Here is a 20,077-nt window from a genome sequence, read left to right as displayed (position 1 = left end):
ATCTCTGTCCTACAATCTATCCAGCTACAATAGGTAGCTAGCTAGCAAGAAAATGTATGTAAACAAGTAAATGCATGTAAAGTAGCTAGTTAATTTAGGAGTCTATAATCTCACCATGTTCAACCTGACAGATTGATGTGCCTCACAGAGTGGAGTCTGACATTCACAACGGTACCATGCAATGCACCCTGGACTGCAGAGGCAGACAAACAGGAAAAACGTGCTCGACCCTCTGTTAAATTACACATTTCTCAAGGTTGGAATAGAGCAAAAATATGATCAATGGCTCATTCGAGAGAAGTCAACCTAACGCGTTATGACATCGGCTAGTACTGGAATCTGAAATGTATGATAGATGTTTTCACGGGCCAAAAGTCATATTCCTATTAACTTCCAGTGTAGTGAGAGAGACTTTATCACAGTGCTACGTCATACCGGCCGGATCTCTGCCTGCTTGAACGCCAGTAACTCAGATACACATGAAAACATGAAATGTCCCAGGGAATCGATATGACATCACTCAGATACACATGAAAACATGAAATGACCCAGGGAATCGATATAACATCACTCAGATACACATGAAAACATGAAATGACCCAGGGAATCGATATAACATCACTCAGATACACATGAAAACATGAAATAACCCAGGGAATCGATATAACATCACTCAGATACACATGAAAACATGAAATGACCCAGGGAATCGATATAACATCACTCAGATACACATGAAAACATGAAATGAGCCAGGGAATCGATATAACATCACTCAGATACACATGAAAACATGAAATGACCCAGGGAATCGATATAACATCACTCAGATACACATGAAATGACCCAGGGAATCGATATAACATCACTCAGATACACATGAAAACATGAAATGACCCAGGGAATCGATATAACATCACTCAGATACACATGAAAACATGAAATGACCCAGGGAATCGATATAACATCACTCAGATACACATGAAAACATGAAATGACCCAGGGAATCGATATAACATCACTCAGATACACATGAAAACATGAAATGACCCAGGGAATCGATATAACATCACTCAGATACACATGAAAACATGAAATGACCCAGGGAATCGATATAACATCACTCAGATACACATGAAAACATGAAATGACCCAGGGAATCGATATAACATCACTCAGATACACATGAAAACATGAAATGACCCAGGGAATCGATATAACATCACTCAGATACACATGAAAACATGAAATGACCCAGGGAATCGATATAACATCACTCAGATACACATGAAAACATGAAATGACCCAGGGAATCGATAGAACATCACTCAGAGATGCACATGAAAACATGAAATGACCCAGGGAATCGATATAACATCACTCAGATACACATGAAAACATGAAATGACCCAGGGAATCGATATAACATCACTCAGATACACATGAAAACATGAAATGACCCAGGGAATCGATAGAACATCACTCAGAGATGCACATGAAAACATGAAATGACCCAGGGAATCGATATAACATCACTCAGATACACATGAAAACATGAAATGACCCAGGGAATCGATATAACATCACTCAGATACACATGAAAACATGAAATGACCTATGGAATGGATAGAACATCACTCAGAGATGCACAGAAACAATACAGTAGAAAACAAAACTATTGTATTCTTCCTATTAGACAATGACTCCCCTATACTAGTCAGGACACGGTCAATCAAGCTCTTAGTTTGAATGATCCAGGAAATTAGGGTTCCCCAACTGGTGGCCTGTGGATCGAATCAAGTTGATGATCTCTGTCCTACAGTCTATCCAGTTTAGAGCCCTAGGAATATGTGCAACAGGACAAGGACTCCCCTGTTGTCAGGTTGGGTGACTCTTTACTTTAAGTATCAAAAGTATAAACCATGTTACATTCCTTATATTAAGCAAACCAGAAATTGTATTTATTTACGGTTAGCCAGGGGCACACTCCCAACATTATTTACAAATGAAGCATTTGTGTTTAGTGAGTCGACCAGATCTGAGGTAGTAGAGATGACCAGGGATGTTCTCATGAGTAAATGTCAAAAATAAGAACTACTAAAGTAGAGAGAGAAAAAAAACCTGACTAAAGTAGTACATTAAAGTATTTTTTACACCACTGGAGACATTCCACAGCCAATTATTTTCGAACACAACTGTATCAGAGTGAAAGAATAACATTTAACAGGGACAAGCGCACATGAATCAACGCCAAAGTGCCGGAGTTAGCAACAAAACAGATTTTCATCTGTAGATACCAGATCTCTCTACTCAATCTTACATCATTACCAATGTATAGACAAGAACCATTTAATCATAACGCCAAATATGCTTTTAGTCACTTACAACCCAGTTCAAATTGTCTGTTTAGTTCTATGGCATTAGAAAGGGTAAACATTTGTTTTTATAAAAAGAAACGTTGTTCGATCAAAGAGAGAAAAAACGATTTCAAAGATTAATTCTTAAGAGGTTCTATAAACTTTTGACAGCTTAATGGTATCTTGTTGCTGACATCATTTGTTGACAAGTGTAACGTAGCATGTACTTCACACAAATCTCTTGAGGATTTGAAAAGAGATATGAAGCCTGAGTTTACTGTCCAATAAAGCAGTATAAAGAACAACCACAACCATTAGTGGATAACAGAATGCACTTTTACGATGAGGCCTCAAAAGCGCTAATTTAAAAAAAAAAGAATTATTGATTAACTGACACAAATGTTAAGAATCTCAATCTTCATACACAGAGTACAGGAAGGAACACCTTCCTAATATTGAGTTGCAACCGCTTCTGCTCTCAGAACAGCCAAAAATTTGTCAAGGTATCTTCTAAGCTGTTCGTGCCCATATTTCTAGCATAGTCTTAGCCCTGTGATAAGAATCACCACACAGTGAAGCAGCATCCTAGCATCTGTTTGTAACTACTGGGATGTAGTGTGTGTGTGTGTAATATAGAACCAGCATTATGGTCAAGATGGTTCGCTCGATCTGGTTTTATGGCCACTCTCCCTGTTGTGCCTTTTTATAGGTCTTGATGATCAGTGGCTAGATCTCGATAAGCCCAATAAAACTGTATTTATGTCCACAGTTTATTTTGTCAGGTTTACTCCAGAGATCCTATCAGCTTTGTGGACGATGTTTACTGATGCTGAACACTGGGGTCAAACAGCTTTGGTGAAACGTGACAACATTGACATGAATGGCAAAATAAATTAAATCAAATTCTTTGTCACATATATACATGTTTAGCAGATGTTATTGCAGGTGTAGCAAAATGCTTGTTTACTAGAAGCGAAGCAGCCCACTGTCAGCGCCATCATACCCACAGTTCTACATCTATCGTTAAGATGTTTATGTTGAGTTTAAATACCCTAAGCATTCGGTATGGGGAGTAATGGAAGACAACCTAAGAGCAGATTTGACACAACATAACCACATGAATCCATCTAGGATTTCTGATAGATGTAATTGACATATTTAGAGACATAAAATACAGCAAAATTCATTATGAAGTGCAATATCATGCAGCTGGCATTGACCACGTGTACTGTGACTGGTTGGGTTCAGCCCGAGGTAGTTGATCCGCTACGGAAGAAGAGAAGAGACTGACGCCACCAACATAAGGCCGTCAAATGTCTTCTATTTGGAGCTGTTTACAGTTTATCAATGTACGGGTTGAAGGAAGCTGGAATTAACCAAGGGAATGGCGAAAAATTATAACATCTCAGTGCAAACTTGGATTCTTTCTCATCAACTCAAACCACTTTAAAACCTTGTCACAAAAAAAAAAAAATATTAACCAAATTCAGGAGCAACATTCCATAATGACAACTTAAACCATTTTGCACGAAGTAGAAGAATAACCATTAAAACGTTTGTAAAGGTGTTGCTGAACCTGGCAGGAGCCTATGTGTCTACTTCGTGGGCTTTTGAAGCTTATTTTTAAATGTTTCATCCCCCTTAACAAAATGCCACATTTTCAATTAAATTTTATGTCCATATTAGGTACTAAGCTTCTGCTATAAATATTGCAATATTACTCATTTTTATATGAAAAGTGTTAATTACACACCAAATAACTTTGCCAATCTCACCTAGAGAATTATGAAAGACAAAACCCTCAACGATCTACTTTAGTGTATATTATGACTGGAAATAAACCGATCGCAACCCTAAAAACATCATTAAGACATACCTGTAATGTTGCAGCTGAGTCTGGATCCAGCGAGGGTCTCCATCCGAGGACAGCAGGGGCAGGCAGGGGCAGGCTGACTGTGTATGGGTGTCTTCCAGTCAGACCAGAGTCTGATGCTTGTTCCTCCCCTCCCTCTCAGACGAATGCGGTCTATTATTTTTTAAAGATATTTCAAGTTGAATTAGGTTTGAAAGACAAAGGGTTGGTTCAGGCTGTGGTCTTCTGGTCTCTCTGCTTTAGCGAAGGCTCTAGGACTGCTGGGGCTCCGATCACTGGGATGTCTTCCTCTACCCGAGCACCCCAGTGAGGTCAGTTCTGAACTTGGAGCGATGGCAGTCTCGTTTTCAACTCTTTGGTACAGGAGAGACTTCAGTTGACCTCAGACGTGGCTGCTGCTGAGGAGAAGGAGGGGGTAAATATGTGAATGTGTTTAAAACCGACAGTGATTGGTGCAATTTTAGAGGTTCCTGTCTTCATCTACACTCAGTAATGCAATTTAGCTGTTTTCTATGGCCACAGAACCATCCTGCTACTGTGAACGTGTATAACATAGGCTGAGTGAACACAATTAATAAGTAATTTACTTAGTAGTCTGGGGAAGGGTATACTCATGCTAATAAAAACACTACTGCTACAACTACACTCTGTCAACATGTCAACAGTACTCGTAGTTCTTCAGGTCACAACACACTGAAGTTCACTTTAAAATGAGCTAGATGTTGTAGAGAAGGATAATATCATGCATCTACTGCAGATTCAGGATGGGTGTGTGCAGGTCCAGGATGGGCGTGTGCAGATCCAGGAGGTGCAGGTCCAGGAGGTGCAGGTCCAGGATGTGCAGGTCCAGGATGTGCAGGTCCAGGATGTGCAGGTCCAGGAGGTGCAGGTCCAGGATGTGCAGGTCCAGGAGTTGCAGGTCCAGGATGTGCACACGCCTATCCTGGACCTGCACCTCCTGGACCTGCACCTCCTGCACCTGCACCTCCTGGACCTGCACCTGCCCATCCTGGACCTGCACCTGCCCATCCTGGACCTGCCCATCCTGGACCTGGACCTGCCCATCCTGGACCTGCACCTCCTGGACCTGCACCTCCTGGACCTGCACCTGCCCATCCTGGACCTGCACCTCCTGGACCTGCACCTCCTGGACCTGCACCTCCTGGACCTGCACACGCACATCCTGTGCAGGTTCAGGATGTGCGCGTGAGGTATTGAATGAAATTGACAGTACCTCACACGATACAGATTAAAAACTAAGCACAGACGCGTGGTCAAAAACAGATGCTTACATTCGAGTCTGCTTCTGTAGAACTTAAATACTCATAGTATTTAAGAATACTCATAGTATTTAAGAATACTCATAGTATTTAAGAATACTCATAGTATTTAAGAATACTCATAGTATTTAAGTTCTCATAGTATTTAAGAATACTCATAGTATTTAAGAATACTCATAGTATTTAAGTTCTCATAGTATTTAAGAACTCATAGTATTTAAGTTCTCATAGTATTTAAGAATACTCATAGTATTTAAGTTCTCATAGTATTTAAGAATACTCATAGTATTTAAGAATACTCATAGTATTTAAGTTCTCATAGTATTTAAGAATACTCATAGTATTTAACCAACGGAGTTCAACCAACGGAGTCACAAATATGATCTCAGAAAAATATATTGGTAATTCAAATCTCCTTAACTTTAAATCATAATTGGATGTGTCAATACATGTAAGGATCTAATCGACACGCACATTACACAACTTTGCTAGTATGCGCTGTTAAGTATGTAGTGTTAGTTTCCTACTTTAAGTTTTAATGTCACATGCACAAGTACAGTGAAATGCCTTTCTTGCAAGAACTAAACCCAACAATGCAGTAATAAATATCAATGTATTACTGAACAACAATATAAATGCAACATGTAAAGTGTTGGTCCCATGTTTCATGAGCTGAAATAAAATATCTCAGAAACGTTACATATGCACAAAAACGCTTATTTCTTTCAAATGTTGTGCACAAATTTGTTTACATCCCTGTTAGTCAGCATTTATCCTTTGCCAGGATAATCCATCCCCCTGACTGGTGTGGCATATCAAGAAGCTGATTAAACAGCATGATCATTACACAGGTACACCTTGTGCTGGGTGGACAATAAAAGGCCACTCTAAAATGTGCAGTTGTGTCACACAACACAATGCCACAAATATCTCAGGTTTTGAAGGCGCATGTAATTGGCATGCTGACTCCAGGAATGACCACCAGAGGTTGTTGCCATAGAATGTAATGTTCATTTCTCTACCATAAACTGTGACCAACAGATGCATATCTGCATTCCCAGTCATGTGAAATTCATAGATTAGGGCCTAATGAATTTATTTAAATTGACCAATTTCTTTATTATGAACTGTAACTCAGTAAAATCTTTGAAATTGTTGCATGTTGCATTTGTTCAGTATAATACAAAGAATAACACAAGGTTGAACAAAAATACACAAGAAATAAAGATAAGAAATAAGAAGAACAAGAGAAGTAAGTAAGCAATATACAGGCTCAGTTCCAATACCATATTAACAATGTGCATGGATACTGGAGTGATAGAGGTAGATCTGTATAGGGGTAAGATGACTAGGCATCAGGATATATGATACACATAGTAGCAGCAGCGTAAATGATGATTGTATTTGAGTGGTGTCCGTGTGTGTGGAACCTGCACTGAAAATAAAATATAAGGGTTAACTCAGTCTGTGTTGACATTTTGTTAGCTATTTTGCAGTTTTATAGCGTGGAGATACAATCTGTTCAGGAGCCTGTTGGTGTCAGACTTTGATGCACCGGTTCTGCTTGCCATGTGGAAGCAGAGAGAACAGCCTATGGCTTGGGTGGCTGGAGTCTTTTACGATTTTCTGGGCCTTCCTTTCACACTGCCTGATATAGGTCCTGAATGTCAGGGAGCTCGGTCCTAGTGATGGGCTATTCTCACCCCCCTCTGTAGTGCCATGCAGTCGAGGGCGGTGCTTCTGCCTCACCAAGCAGTGATGCAGCCAGTCAAGATGCTCTCAATGGTACAGCTGTAGAACTTTGAGGACTTGAGGGCCCATGGCAAACTTTTCCAAATTCCTGAGGGGGAAGAGGCGCTGTTGCGCCTTCTTTACGACTGTACACGTGTGTGTGGACCATTTGAAGTCCTTAGTGATTTGGACACCGAGGAAGTTGAAGCTCTCGACCCGATCCACTGTAGCCCCATCGATGTGGATGGGGGGGCGTGGCCCACCCCCCTCCCGTTTCCTGTAGTGTAAACATTAGTTCAAGGCACACACGTAAAAGACAATGAAGTTGAACTAAAATAGTCGACAATATATGTATATTCTTATTGAAACATTATTACTATTTTCATATTGATGGTGGGATATAACTTTTAAGGTTCCCAAGATAGGCCTACAGCCTATTTGCTAGCCAGTTACTCTCTGTCCAACTGGACAGTGATGTCTAAAGGAGGAGCAAGTGCTAAATGGATCAGTGTCTCTGACAGACACCAACGAGAGACAGTCCAGCGAGAGACAGTTATCAGAGTGTCTCTGACAGACACCAACGAGAGACAGTTATCAGAGTGTCTCTGACAGACGCCAGCGAGAGACAGTTATCAGAGTGTCTCTGACAGACACCAACGAGAGACAGTTATCAGAGTGTCTCTGACAGACACCAACGAGAGACAGTTATCAGAGTGTCTCTGACAGACACCAACGAGAGACAGTTATCAGAGTGTCTCTGACAGACACCAACGAGAGACAGTTATCAGAGTGTCTCTGACAGACGCCAACCAGAGACAGTTATGAGAGTGTCTCTGACAGACGCCAGCGAGAGACAGTTAGTGTCTCTGACAGAAGCCAGCGAGAGACAGTTATCAGAGTGTCTCTGACAGACACCAACCAGAGACAGTTATCAGAGTGTCTCTGACAGACGCCAACGAGAGACAGTTATCAGAGTGTCTCTGACAGACGCCAACGAGAGACAGTTAGTGTCTCTGACAGACGCCAACGAGAGACAGTTATCAGAGTGTCTCTGACAGACGCCAACGAGAGACAGTTATCAGAGTGTCTCTGACAGACACCAACGAGAGATAGTTATCAGAGTGTCTCTGACAGACACCAACGAGAGACAGTTATCAGAGTGTCTCTGACAGACGCCAGCGAGAGACAGTTATCAGAGTGTCTCTGACAGACACCAACGAGAGACAGTTATCAGAGTGTCTCTGACAGACGCCAGCGAGAGACAGTTAGTGTTTCTGACAGACACCAGCGAGAGACAGTTATCAGAGTGTCTCTGACAGACACCAGCGAGAGACAGTTATCAGAGTGTCTCTGACAGACGCCAACGAGAGACAGTTAGTGTCTCTGACAGAAGCCAGCGAGAGACAGTTATCAGAGTGTCTCTGACAGACACCAACGAGAGACAGTTATGAGAGTGTCTCTGACAGACACCAACGAGAGACAGTTATGAGAGTGTCTCTGACAGACGCCAACCAGAGACAGTTATCAGAGTGTCTCTGACAGATGCCAGCGAGAGACAGTTATCAGAGTGTCTGACAGACACCAACGAGAGACAGTTATCAGAGTGTCTCTGACAGACGCCAGCGAGAGACAGTTATCAGAGTGTCTCTGACAGAAGCCAGCGAGAGACAGTTATCAGAGTGTCTCTGACAGACGCCAACGAGAGACAGTTATCAGAGTGTCTCTGACAGACGCCAACGAGAGACAGTTATCAGAGTGTCTCTGACAGAAGCCAGCGAGAGACAGTTATGAGAGTGTCTCTGACAGACGCCAGCGAGAGACAGTTAGTGTTTCTGACAGACGCCAGCGAGAGACAGTTAGTGTTTCTGACAGACACCAGCGAGAGACAGTTATCAGAGTGTCTCTGACAGATGCCAACCAGAGACAGTTATCAGAGTGTCTCTGACAGAAGAGAACAAGAGACAGTTATCAGAGGACGTTAAAAGGAGCTGGATGCCATGGAAACCAGAGTGGGAACAGGCCTTACTCAGGAGAATAGCAACTTTTGGACAGAATGGCAGGGCATTGGCTAACTTAAATGGATACATGGAACTTATCTGCCAGGAAAGTTAGACCTATTGACATAGTAGAACATAAAATGGGATGTAGGGTGAACATGTGAGGTGTGGTGATACTCATAGCAGTCATTGTGTGTATAACCTTGCGTGTCAGTCACACTGCTGTGAAAAGACACTACATTTTTCAGATCTTAGCTCCTCCTCCACCAACAGAGACCTCCTGCATGTTTTAATAAAATTGACAGTAGCAGTCTGAGTCTTTCTTGTTTAATATTATATATATATCCAGCTATGTATCCAATATGATGATCTAGAGACGCTGTGTGACGACAGAGAAAGAGCCCTATGAAACATTAGTGAAGCACTCGGCCTAAGCCTCAAAGACTGAAACGGCATTCACTTCATTTAAATGATCTGTCTACAAATAAAACGTCTGCGATGTGACTTCTCCTCCATCCAAAGCTGCTTTTATCTGGGCCACAGATAGGGAACATTGAAGTTAACAAAAGCCATGTCCCGCTCCCAAGTATATCCAATATAGAAATGACTCCAGGCCCTAATGGCTTACCTCTCCCAGTGATATTCAGCCTAAATCGAGCCTCTCTCTGGGCTCTGCTGGATTTGAGAGAGGAACACATGAAGAGCAATGATATTGTTACTTCAGTTGAGAGGAATTTGTATGAAATCAAAGACACACCCTAGGAGAAGACTGTCGAAATCAGACAGAGCAACACACACACACACACACACACACACACACACACACACACACACACACACACACACACACACACACACCTCTCCACTACAGCTCGGCTGTTACCAGCTGTCAACAGAGATAGACAGGACCACCACTTGCCAGTGACTTCCTTTGTTCATTTAGCAAAGAAGACAGCTCTTAATCTAGTGACTTCATCAGTCAACACACCATTTTTTTTTTGCTTTAGTTAGCTTAAAATATTTAGAATTCTCATGGAAAAATGTGTACAACAGCATGAGATTAGCTATAAAAAAAAATCTAATTTTCCTCTCTGCCTCATGACAAAATGTGGAGATTGCAGGAAATTACAGTAGCTTTAAAAATAGTAAAACAATTTCTCAGCCTCATGGCAAAATGTGTAGAATAGCATGAGATTAGCTATACAACTGGAGATCTTTCTCTTTGCCACATATCAAAATGTGTAGAAATGCAGGAAGTTAGCGGTTTCTGGCTAAACTACTTATTTCTGGTTAAACAGATGGGAAAAGGTTTTTAGAAATACATTTTTTTAAAGACCCCTGACAAATAATATCAACACATACAGTACATTTTGAAAGTATTCAGACCCCTTGACTTTTTCCACATTTACAGCCTTACTCTAAAATGGATTACATGTTTTTTCCCCTCATCAATCTACACACAATACCCCATAATGACAAAACAAAAACAGTTTTTTAGAAATTTTCGCAAATGCATTAAATCTATAAAACTGAAATAAGTATTCAGACCCTTCACTCAGTACTTTGCTGAGGCACCTTTGGCAGTGATTACAGCCTCGAGTCTTCCTGGGTATGACGCTACAAACTTGGTACAACTGTATTTGGGGAGTTTCTCCCATTTTTCTCTGCAGATCCTCTCAAGCTCTGTCAAGTTGGGAGCATCGCTGCACAGCTATTTTCAGGTCTCTCCAGAGAGATCTCTTTGCCTCGATTCTGACTAGTCTCCCAAACCCTGCCGCTGAAAAACATCCCCACAGCATAATGCTTCCACCACCATGCTTCAACATAGGGATGGTGCCAGATTTCCTCCAGACGTGACGCTTGGAATTCAGGCCAAAAAGCCAAGACTGGATTCTATCAGTCCAGAGAATATTGTTTCTCATGGTCTGAGAGTCTTTATGTGCCTTTTGGAAAACTCCAAGCGGACTGTCATGTGCCTTTTACTGAGGAGTGACTTCCGTCTGGCCTCTACCATAGATGCCTGGTTGGTGGAGTGCTGCAGAGATGGTTGTCCTTCTGGAAGGTTCTCCCATCTCCGCAAAGGAACTCTGGAGGTCTGTAAGAGTGACCATCAGGTTCCTGGTAACCTCCCTGACCAAGGCCCTTCTCACCTGAATGATCAGTTTGGCCAGGCGGCCAGCTCTACAGTTGTAGTTGGTGGTTCAAAACGTCTTTGAATTCAGAATGATGGAGGTCACTGTGATCTTGGGAACCTTCAATGCTGCAGACATTTTTTGGTACCCTTCCCCATATCTGTGCCTCGACACAATCCTGTCTCGGAGTTCTACTGACAATTCCTTCAACCTCATGGCTTGGTTTTTGCAATGACATGCACTGTCAACTGTGGGACCTTATAGACAGGTGTATCCCTTTCCAAATCATGTCCAATCAATTGATTTTTGCACAGGTGGACTCCAAATCAGGTTGTAGACTCATCTTAAGGATGATCAATGAAAACAGCATGCACTTGAGCTCAATTTCGAGTCTCATAGCAAAGCGTCTGAATACTTATGTAAAGACGTTTTTTTTTTTTTTTTTTTTTTTGCAATAAAAATTAAAAACCAGGTTTTGCTTTGTCATTAAGGGGTATTGTGTTAGATTGATGCGGAAATTGTTTCATTTAATCCATTTAAGAACAAGGCTGTAATGTAACAAAATGTGGAAAGAGTCTGAATACTTTCCCAATGCACTGTATATAGTTTGAGAAAGGATTTCCCTTCTGTAATTTTAAGAAACATTGCCTTGTAAATCCGTTAAAACACATTCTCTCTTTATATATAACTTTTTATTTTATGATGAGGCATATAGTGCCTTCAGAAAGTTCACACCCCTAAACTTTCTCCATATTTTGTTGTTACAGCCGGAATTAGAATTTCATACAATTTTGATTGTGTCACTGGCCGACACACAACACACAAAAATGTCAGTGGAATTATTATTTTAAAAATGTTAACAGATGAATTTAAAAAATAAAAAGCTGAAATGTCAAGTCAATAAGAATTCAACCCTTTTATTGTGGTAAGCATAAATAAGTTCAGGGGTAAACATGTGCTTAAAAAGTCGCATAGTAAATGGACACACTCTGTGTGCAATAATAATGATTAACATGTTTTTTTAATGACTACCTCTTCTCTGTACCCCACACATACAATTATCTCTAAGAACCCTCAGTCGAGCAGTGAGTTTCAAACACGGATTCAATCACAAAGACCAGGGAGGTTTTCCAATGCCTAGCAAAGGGCACCTATTGGTAGATAAAAACATTGTCTGTGGCAAATCCAATTCAACACATTACTAAGTACCACTCTTCATATTTTCAAGCATGGTGGTGGCTGCATCAAGTTATGGGTATGCTTGCCATCAGCAAAAACTAAGGTTGTTTTTTAGGACAGGCAAAATCCTAGAGGAAAACCTGGTTCAGTCTGCTTTCCAACAGGCACTGGAAGACAAATATCACCTTTCAGCAGGACAATAACCTAAAACAGGCCAAATCTACACTGGAGTTGCTTACCAAGACGACATTGAATGTTCCTGAGTGATTCACAATATAACTCAATGTTTGGAAACCCGCTATGATTATGCAGTAATGTTACAGTGTGCAGACACCTCATTCTTTCTGCAGGCATCTTTGAATCTTAATTTGGTGAACATATTTAACAGAGTTTTTGAAAAAACGTGTTCGCATAAACTCGGAAGGAGATTTACACCGAAAATTTCACAAAAACACATTTACTGGAAGAACTGAGCAGATGCAAAGCCAGTAATTCTGTGTAAATTGTTCCATATAGTCCTTGTGCATAGAGCTGTATGGTTTGTTGAAACTTTTAAAATAATTTGTTTTTTTGGTTTGGCATACATTTTTTACAGTGAGAAATCTGGGTCTCAGTGTAATTCTGTTAATGTGGAATTACCCAGCATGTAATCCTTGTAACGGATTCTAAATCTGATTACAGAACAATACCTATGAAACAGATTCTAAATCTGATTACAGAACAATACCTATGAAACAGATTCTAAATCTGATTACAGAACAATACCTACGAAACGGATTCTAAATCTGATTACAGAACAATACCTATGAAACGGATTCTAAATCTGTTTACAGAACAATACCTACGAAACGGATTCTAAATCTGATTACAGAACAATACCTACGAAATGGATTCTAAATCTGATTACAGAACAATACCTATGAAACGGATTATAAATCTGATTACAGAACAATACCTATGAAACGGATTCTAAATCTGATTACAGAACAATACCTATGAAACAGATTCTAAATCTGATTACAGAACAATACCTATGAAACGGATTCTAAATCTGATTACAGAACAATACCTATGAAACGGATTCTAAATCTGATTACAGAACAATACCTATGAAACGGATTCTAAATCTGATTACAGAACAATACTTATGAAACGGATTCTAAATCTGATTACAGAACAATACCTATGGGCCGTAAAGAAGGCAGTTTGAACAAGTTCAGGACACTCCCGAAGCAACAAGCAAAAAATTTCAACTGTGTCATTGTTCGAAATCGTATTTTGCCCATAATGGCAAGTTAACTACTTCTAGATATGAAAACATCTGAACGCATTTGGTTAGCTCACATTGCACGGTGCAATCGTGTTACGAATAGATGAAAGCAGTTTGTTTGGATATCATATCTCCATGATAATTCAATCCAAATGTTTTGAAATTAAAGTTGATCCAGGACATGACTGTTAGCTATATTACAGATGAATTGATTCAGTGTACTCACAGTCAATGAACAGGTGATAAGAGCAAGAGGTGGGTTGTACATGAACACTGTGTGGACCTAGAGAGCCAAGATATCCTATAAACCACCTTGCTGACTTCACAGTAAACACGTGGATCATGAGTCAACGAAAGAAAAACGCAAAAGAACATGAACTGCATGTTGTTCTCTGGGCTAAGGTACATAATTAGCATCTCAGCCAAATACTGTAGGCATCTACAGATTGTGTGTGTGTGTGTGTGTGTGTGTACATAAACATTTGTAATCATTAACATACACATGTCACACAGTAACAGCTAAATATCATGTAGTATAAACCACACACATACTACATCGAACATGCACAGTACATACATCAACATATATAGACCAATAAAGTACACCTATATGATGCCTTTGGCAAACATACAGACCTAACAAACACCTGTCTCCTCTAGGTTCGCAACCCACTTTTACAAATTATCGCGAAATAAACAAATTATTTAATGCGATATTCATGAAAACGACAAACATGTATTTGTTTCTTTACATGTCCACCACACTATTTTCTAGACAATGCATTTACATACAGAGAAAGGCAGTAAATCACTTAATACAGAAACGATAGGAGGGAGGGTTTGTCGGGCAGAACGGTTGGGCGTATAACGCAAAGGTCTAGCAACCAAAATGTTGCATGTTCGAATCTCATGATGGACAACTTTAGCATTTCAGCCACCTTTGAAACTACTAACTACCGTACTTTTGTACTACTTAGCGAGCATGTTAGCTAACCCTTACCTAGCTAACACAGAAACAACTCATTTAAATTCGTATTAGATAAAATCGTGTACTGGACATGAATGCGTGATGGTGGACTCTTTTTTCTTCACATTTTTAACATTTTTATTTCAAATAAGTACTTTGCGTCTGATTCTAAATAATCTGTGAGTGTGTCGCAACCACCCTACAGACACAAACATGTAGATCCCTCAGTCTCCACGAGCGGGGAATTAAGCAGCTGCTTTTAATCATCACTACTTGCATTCACTTGTTTGAATTTAGCTCACAACTCAGAAATATGGTTATCCAACAGCTTTATGTCCAATTTCCTTTTCAAGTAATGACCTAAAGAGGAGAGATTAATAACATTTGAAAGCCTTCACACATGTGCCTACTTTAATTTGACTGACTACTGTCATACCCAGTCGATAATATTCCAGGTGTAGAGCAGACTCCTTGCCACACAAAACGTTATTCTGACATTTAATGAACCAAATTTGCCAGTAGCCCAACTGTCATTTTAAAACAGTTATACTATGTTGACAGTCCACTATAGCTACAATATGCCTTGTTCTTTCACAGGCAAATCAGCTAACAATCAATGTACTCTCCCATATCATCTATTCTCCAGGGATACTTTCAAAGAGACATGTTATAATAAATAGTATTACCTCACACTACAACACAAGTCAGACCTATCTCCATGGGTCAGTATAGAATAGCGCTGCGCTGACTTTTTCTTTCTCAATTGATGTGAGATGCCAGAATTGAACCCGCTTGAGTCGTATTTCATATTCTAAACGTGAATTAAAACGTTACATTAACAATACGCGAACTCAAACTGTAGCAGAGATCACATTTCGCTGAGAGTTCACTACCTACACACTCCTCTCGCTCGCACAGGTATACGTTTGTTTAATTTCGCATTCAATTGACTATTTCTGATAAAGCTGTAACTTTTGTATAAAAAAAAAACAAAATACCTGTAGGAACCTGATGGTAACCTCTCTGTTGTATGTTATAGGAGCTGTCGGGAGTGAAGCGAGACTGCCATTCCACTTAATTCAAAAGTCCTTGAAGGTGTTTCGATTTCGAAGCGGATCAACTGCTCGACGCTCACGGAAACAGCCGAGCCGAGTATCGGAGTGAAGCCGAGTCATTCCATCTTCAAACCGATGAAAATCGGATTGTGGTGGCAGCCTGTAGTGTAAAAATACTTTAAAGAACTACTTTAGTAGTTTTGGGTGGTATGTGTACTTTACTCTTTATGTTTTTTACAACTTTTACTCCACTACATTTTTTTAAAGACAATAATGTACGTTTTATTATTTTTTTTATTTTTTTTTTATTTCACCTTTATTTAACCAGGTAGGCTAGTTGAGAACAAGTTCTCATTTGCAACTGCGACCTGGCCAAGATAAAGCATAGCAGTGTGAACAGACAACACAGAGTTACACATGGAGTAAACAATTAGCAAGTCAATAACACAGTAGAAAAAAATGGGCAGTCTATATACAATGTGTGCAAAAGGCATGAGGAGGTAGGCAAATAATTACAATTTTGCAGATTAACACTGGAGTGATAAATGATCAGATGGGCATGTACAGGTAGAGATATTGGTGTGCAAAAGAGCAGAAAAGTAAATAAATAAAAACAGTATAAAAACAGTATGGGAATGAGGTAGGTGAAAAAGGGTGAGCTATTTACCTATAGACTATGTACAGCTGCAGCGATCGGTTAGCTGCTCGGATAGCTGATGTTTGAAGTTGGTGAGGGAGATAAAAGTCTCCAACTTCAGCGATTTTTGCAATTCGTTCCAGTCACAGGCAGCAGAGTACTGGAACGAAAGGCGGCCAAATGAGGTGTTGGCTTTAGGGATGATCAGTGAGATACACCTGCTGGAGCGCGTGCTACGGATGGGTGTTGCCATCGTGACCAGTGAACTGAGATAAGGCGGAGCTTTACCTAGCATGGACTTGTAGATGACCTGGAGCCAGTGGGTCTGGCGACGAATATGTAGTGAGGGCCAGCCGACTAGAGCATACAAGTCGCAGTGGTGGGTGGTATAAGGTGCTTTAGTGACAAAACGGATGGCACTGTGATAGACTGCATCCAGTTTGCTGAGTAGAGTGTTGGAAGCCATTTTGTAGATGACATCGCCGAAGTCGAGGATCGGTAGGATAGTCAGTTTTACTAGGGTAAGCTTGGCAGCGTGAGTGAAGGAGGCTTTGTTGCGGAATAGAAAGCCGACTCTGGATTTGATTTTTGATTGGAGATGTTTGATGTGAGTCTGGAAGGAGAGTTTGCAGTCTAGCCAGACACCTAGGTACTTATAGATGTCCACATATTCAAGGTTGGAACCATCCAGGGTGGTGATGCTAGTCGGGCATGCGGGTGCAGGCAGCGATCGGTTGAAAAGCATGCATTTGGTTTTACTCGCGTATAAGAGCAGTTGGAGGCCACGGAAGGAGTGCTGTATGGCATTGAAGCTCGTTTGGAGGTTAGATAGCACAGTGTCCAATGACGGGCCGAAAGTATATAGAATGGTGTCGTCTGCGTAGAGGTGGATCAGGGAATCGCCCGCAGCAAGAGCAACATCATTGATATATACAGAGACAAGAGTCGGCCCGAGAATTGAACCCTGTGGCACCCCCATAGAGACTGCCAGAGGACCGGACAGCATGCCCTCTGATTTGACACACTGAACTCTGTCTGCAAAGTAATTGGTGAACCAGGCAAGGCAGTCATCCGAAAAACCGAGGCTGTTGAGTCTGCCGATAAGAATTTGGTGATTGACAGAGTCGAAAGCCTTGGCGAGGTCGATGAAGACGGCTGCACAGTACTGTCTTTTATCGATGGCGGTTATGATATCATTTAGTACCTTGAGTGTGGCTGAGGTGCACCCGTGACCGGCTCGGAAACCAGATTGCACAGCGGAGAAGGTACGGTGGGATTCGAGATGGTCAGTGACCTGTTTGTTGACTTGGCTTTCGAAGACCTTAGATAGGCAGGGCAGGATGGATATAGGTCTATAGCAGTTTGGGTCCAGGGTGTCTCCCCCTTTGAAGAGGGGATGACTGCGGCAGCTTTCCAATCCTTGGGGATCTCAGACGATATGAAAGAGAGGTTGAACAGGCTGGTAATAGGGGTTGCGACAATGGCGGCAGATAGTTTCAGAAATAGCGGGTCCAGATTGTCAAGCCCAGCTGATTTGTACGGGTCCAGGTTTTGCAGCTCTTTCAGAACATCTGCTATCTGGATTTGGGTAAAGGAGAACCTGGAGAGGCTTGGGTGAGGAACTACGGGGGGCGGAGCTGTTGGCCGAGGTTGGAGTAGCCAGGCGGAAGGCATGGCCAGCCGTTGAGAAGTGCTTATTGAAGTTTTCGATAATCATGGATTTATCGGTGGAGACCGTGTTTCCTAGCCTCAGTGCAGTGGGCAGCTGGGAGGAGGTGCTCTTGTTCTCCATGGACTTCACAGTGTCCCAGAACTTTTTGGAGTTGGAGCTACAGGATGCAAACTTCTGCCTGAAGAAGCTGGCCTTAGCTTTCCTGACTGACTGCGTGTATTGGTTCCTGACTTCCCTGAACAGTTGCATATCACGGGGGCTATTCGATGCTATTGCAGTCCGCCACAGGATGTTTTTGTGCTGGTCGAGGGCAGTCAGGTCTGGAGTGAACCAAGGGCTGTATCTGTTCTTGGTTCTGCATTTTTTGAACGGAGCATGCTTATCCAAAATGGTGATTTATTCAATACATTTTCCCTGAAGTCCAAAAGTACTCCTTACATTTTGAATGCTCAACAGGACAGGAAAATTGTCCAATTCACGCACTTACCTACTGCCTCTGATCTGGTGGACTCATAAACACTTATTGACTCAAGACATTTCAGCTTTTCATTTTTAATTTACTTGTAAAAACATCTTCAAACACAATTTTATTTTCACATAATGGTGGGTATAGCTGTAACACAACAAAGTGTGGAAAAGGTCAAGGGGCGTCACCAGGGGGCATCTTCCCGGGGTGACAACAAGGGCATCTTGCATGGACTCACTCCATGTGCAATAATTGTGTATAACATTATTTTTTTCATGATTACCACATCTCTGTACCCAACACGTACAATTATCTGTAAGAACCCTCAGTTGAGTAGTGAATTTCAAACACAGGTTCAACCACAAAGACAAGGGAGGTTTTCCAATACCTTGCAAAGAAGGGCACGTATTGGTAGATGGATAAAAAAAAGTTATTAATTACACTTTGGATGGTTTATCAATACACCCAGTCACTACAAAGATACAGGAGTCCTTCCTAACTCAGTTATTGAAGAGGGATTTCACCATGAGGCAAATGGTGTCTTTAAAACAGTTATAGAGTTTAATGACTGTGATGGGAGAAAACTGAGGATGGATCAACAACATTGTAGTTTTTAGGATAACAAAAAATATATAGAATGGAGCTAAGCACAGTAAAAATCATCGAGGAAAACCTGCTTCACTCTGCTTTACAACAGACACTGGAAGACAAATTCAGCAGGACAATAACTTAAAACACAAGGCCAAATCTGCATTGGTGTTGCTTACCAAGATGACATTGAATATTCCTGAGTGGCCAAGTTACAGTTTTGACTTAAATCGGCATGGAAATCTATGGCAAGACATGAAAATAGCTGTCTAGCAGTGATCAACAACCAATTTGAAAGAGCTTGAAGAATGTTTTTTCAGAGTAATGTGCAAATATTGACTCGGTGGGTTGAATAGAATCAGTATGTAAATGAGATATTTCTGTATTTACTTTCAATAAATGTACAGCAATTTCTAAAACCATTCACTCTGTATTGTGTGCAGATAGTTGATAGAAAATAAATATATTTAATACATTTTGAATTCAGGCTGTAACACCCCCACATGTTTATACTTTCTGAAGGTACTGTACAACCAATATATGACTGAAGCTTGTCCATCAAAGCATTTAAATTCCAATTTTGCCCCGATGGGCAACATAAAACAAGTGTAATCGACGTCAACTCATTAACTGTAAATCTAATTCTAAAGATAATCGCTGTAGAGAATTACCTGTTGGTAATATAATATGTCAAACCATCTGTTCAAACAAGAAGCAGATTGATATGTAGCAGTGGATGCTACTGAGGGGAGGACGGCTCATAATAATGGCTGGAACAGTGTGAGCGGAATGCCATCAAACCCATGGAAACCATGGAAACCATGGGTTTGATGTATTTGATACCATTCCACCCATTCCGCTCCAGCCATTACC

The 20,077-nt window shown here is 41.0% G+C and overlaps 1 protein-coding gene across 1 annotated transcript in view; it reads right to left on the bottom strand.

Annotated features, from left to right (window-relative positions):
* The window catches only part of LOC118368752 (myocardin-like), a 166,008-nt gene extending 150,021 nt beyond the window's left edge, over positions 1 to 15,987 (bottom strand). Inside the window, exons 1-2 of the mRNA XM_052485889.1 lie at positions 15,785 to 15,987; positions 4,234 to 4,625 (exon numbers count right to left, since the gene is read on the bottom strand). The gene's annotated coding sequence lies outside the window, so the exon portion shown is untranslated. The remainder of the gene's footprint in view (positions 1 to 4,233; positions 4,626 to 15,784) is intronic.
* Between the last annotated feature and the right edge of the window lie 4,090 nt (positions 15,988 to 20,077).

The sequence above is a fragment of the Oncorhynchus keta genome, chromosome 3 (genome assembly GCF_023373465.1).
Source record: "Oncorhynchus keta strain PuntledgeMale-10-30-2019 chromosome 3, Oket_V2, whole genome shotgun sequence".
In the NCBI taxonomy this organism is placed as follows: domain Eukaryota; kingdom Metazoa; phylum Chordata; class Actinopteri; order Salmoniformes; family Salmonidae; genus Oncorhynchus; species Oncorhynchus keta.
This window is presented reverse-complemented; position numbering and strand designations above follow the sequence as displayed.